Source organism: Mastomys coucha, unplaced genomic scaffold (assembly GCF_008632895.1).
Source record: "Mastomys coucha isolate ucsf_1 unplaced genomic scaffold, UCSF_Mcou_1 pScaffold17, whole genome shotgun sequence".
Classification (NCBI taxonomy): domain Eukaryota; kingdom Metazoa; phylum Chordata; class Mammalia; order Rodentia; family Muridae; genus Mastomys; species Mastomys coucha.
In genome coordinates this window covers 26,166,593-26,169,642 of record NW_022196899.1, presented here as the reverse complement: position 1 = coordinate 26,169,642, position 3,050 = coordinate 26,166,593, and the positions used below count along the sequence as shown (strand labels likewise).

The 3,050-nt window shown below is 51.5% G+C and overlaps 2 protein-coding genes and 1 long non-coding RNA gene across 7 annotated transcripts in view; 2 read left to right on the top strand and 1 right to left on the bottom strand.

Annotated features, from left to right (window-relative positions):
• LOC116095062 overlaps nt 1-1,797 on the top strand; it is a 23,833-nt gene extending 22,036 nt beyond the window's left edge. The window contains exons 1-2 of one of the 2 annotated variants that reach the window (XR_004120424.1): nt 688-1,059; nt 1,666-1,797. This is a non-coding gene — a long non-coding RNA (uncharacterized LOC116095062). Of the gene's footprint in view, nt 1-687; nt 1,060-1,665 lie in introns of those variants that run through there. The other variant, XR_004120423.1, reaches the window with a different exon arrangement.
• Znf639 (zinc finger protein 639) overlaps nt 1-2,737 on the bottom strand; it is a 15,411-nt gene extending 12,674 nt beyond the window's left edge. The window contains exon 1 of one of the 4 annotated variants that reach the window (XM_031376570.1): nt 2,484-2,737. The gene's annotated coding sequence lies outside the window, so the exon portion shown is untranslated. The other 3 variants (XM_031376573.1, XM_031376572.1, XM_031376571.1) reach the window with 3 other exon arrangements.
• Nucleotides 1-3,050, top strand: part of Kcnmb3 (potassium calcium-activated channel subfamily M regulatory beta subunit 3) — a 67,621-nt gene that overhangs the window by 23,146 nt on the left and 41,425 nt on the right. The gene's annotated exons all lie outside the window — the stretch shown is intronic.

The following is a 3,050-nucleotide window of genomic DNA, read 5'->3' as shown; positions in this document are numbered from 1 at the left end:
TTTGATTTTTGGAGGGGAAACTGGGAAAGGAGAAATTTACATGTAAATAAAGAAAATATCTAAAAAAAGGCCCAACCCTAATCTCAGAGCTCAGTGGCTCACAGCTGACATTCCAGCTCTCAGAAGGCTGAGGCAGATTACACAGAAAGACTGTGTCCTAAAAAACAAAACATCGCCACATTAGGCAGCTTGGCACCTGGACTTTCAAAACACTTAATTGTGCTTCCCATAGACAAATCTTTTCAAAGGTTTCTCATGCCACCTCAGATGTCTTAACACAATGCCAAGACATATTTTTAAAAGACTATTTTCTGAGTGTGTGTAGTCCGAGAAGGTGTCTGATCTGGAGGAGTTAGAGGCAATCATGAATCTACTCCAACTGGGGGTTCTCTCTGACGCCCAGCACCGAATTTTTTTGAGACTGGGTCGTTGCGTTTTAAAGACGTTTATAACACTTTATTTTTCACATCCATTAAAAAAATAATAACTATTTCCAGGGCCGGTGTGATGGCTCAGAAGGCGCTTATGGCTAAGCCAGACGACCCGAGTGCCATCACCGGAACCCACATGATGCGAAGAACCACCTCTTTGAAAGTTGTCCTCTGACCTCTACCCTTGCGCCGCCAAGGCACACGTGCGCATGCATACACGCACTAAGCACGTAAAATTTCAAACATAAAAGAGAATTTTCACGTTCTGATTGAAGCCCGGCGTGGCGGCACACGCCTCTTAGCTCAGCCTAGGCTACACAAGACCCTGTCACAGATCATAGGAATGGAAGCGGGGTTCGAAGAGCGCTTGTCTAATTTGGCCTCTCCGGAGAGCCTCTGTCCGTGAGAACACAGAGCTGGGCTCCCGCTGGCCTCCAGCGTCTCCCACGGGAGCGGTCTCCTGCAGGCCGGCACAGGCCCCCCGCCGCGGAGTCCACCAGAACGGCCGACACTCACCCGGCCCCGCAGGCCCCGCTCGCCCCGCGGCGCTCGCTTGGCACGCAGGCCCCGGAGGCCGGCCCTCACCTCACGCAGCAGCGCAGCTCCGGCGAGGCACGCCCGGATGATGGTACGGAGGGGGCTGGCGGGCCACCGCCCGCGCCCTCGCCGGCCGCCCGTGCCCTCCCTGGCCCGGCCCTTCCCTGCCCGCCAGGCCCAGCGGCACTCACCCGGTCACCCCGCGCATGCGCCACAGCAGGCCGTGAGAGTAAAGATGGGGAACCGGGGGAGGGCGGGAACCCTAAGGATGAGGGCGTGGCCGGAGCACGGGGAGGGCGTGGCTTCGTGCTAAGGGCGGGGCCTGACATCCGGACGAGGAGAGGCTAGCGGTGCTGCGAGGTCTAGCGCCCCCTGCGGGCATGTCCTCGCCGTGCCACCCTCCCCTCTGAGCCCAGCACTTTCCCACACGTGGGTTCCTTGGAAGCCCGCAGTGATCGATCCTCACGGTCTTCAGGATCATTGGTATTTCACGTATGGTGGCTGTACTCAAGTCCCAACATCCGGACTAGATAAGTCCAGGGCCGAGAAAAAACGCGACGTGACTCGAGATGGGTCCTCAGACCACACCCTGGGTTTTTGAAGTCTTGGGAGATTGGAGGTGGGGTTAGAGAAGGGAGGGCTGAAGAAATGGCTCCCCGCACCGCACCCCCAGTTAAGAGTATTATTTCTCTTCCAGAGAAAGCATGCACATGGTGGTTCACAAACGCTTCTACTGTAACTCGAACAACAAGGTATATGAAGCCTCCGCAGGCTTACACCTCCCCATCTCCCTCAACAAAATACAAAAATAAATAAATCCTAAAAAGAAGTCCTGGTGGAGTGAACCGAGGCTATCAAAAAAGATTGCATTCCGTCATTTAAATCCTTTTCGTACTTTGACCGTCAATAAGCAAAGGATTAAATTAAATGAACATAAATAACTGTGAACATAGTTTTTGAATTATCCCTCGAGCTGGCAGTAGAGTTCAGTGGTGGTCTGTGCTTGGCAGGGTGAGTACTGAGGTTTGAGCCCTCAGCATTACACATAACAGTCCAGAGTGCGGCTGTGTGCTTTCTCGCCCCTCCCTCAGTGTTAAGAATGGACGCCAGGAGCTGGAGAGATGGCTCAGCTGTTATGAAACTGGCTCCTCTACTAAGGGACCCAGGTATAATTCCCAACACTCACAATGAGGCTCACATCTGACCTCACATGTAAGTCCAGTTCTAGATCACCTGAAGCCTTCTGGCCTCCATGGGCACCAGGGACACAAGTGTTGCACAGACATACACTCAGGCAAAACACCCATACAGATAAAAAATATTTTAAAAACATTTTTAAATGTAATCCTAGGTCTCCTTCACTGAGCTGCCTTCTCAACCCTCTAATCTGGGTGCGGGTTGAAGATGTTTCAGTACAATTAGAAAAAACAAGCTTGTGAGTGTTTCTCGGTTTTGTAATTTAAGCCCCTGGGGTTCAACTAATTGTAAGTTAATAGCTAAATCGAGTCGGGGTACCTTATATCCAAGGTCACTTGCAAAGTCCCAGCCGAAGTTCGTGTCTCACCAACCCAGCGCCCTGTTATTGCTGTCAATCACCCGGAATTCAGCTGGTCCTCACTGACCCCGCTGTCACCACGCCTGGGGAAGTCCAGCTGTGAGATATTGGAGACAGCTTGTTTGTGAGATTCAGTTTGGTGACCTCATAATCTGTAGGCGTTCTCCTCTTAGACAAATGAATATTCAGGCACGCTGGTGTGACCCAAAAAGTGTAAGAAAGGGTTTGCAGACATTCTTGACCCCGAATATACCTAGCATCTGGCACAGAATAGGGAATTGAGGCGTGATCTATACAAGACTGTTGAATTTATAAAGATGCTGCCTGCAGCTACTGGTTTCTCCTTGTGAATCTAGTAGAGGTCACCAGGGGGCGCCATGCGATCACCGTCAGTTAGAGAGTTTCTCACTTTTGCCCTTGGGTTTGACTTAATTCTACAGGGCAGTTTTATTCCAAAGTGTTTTGTAGTCAAAAGTAAACACGTGTCCTCTTGCCTCTAGACTGCTTGCGTCACTGGCGGGGGGGGG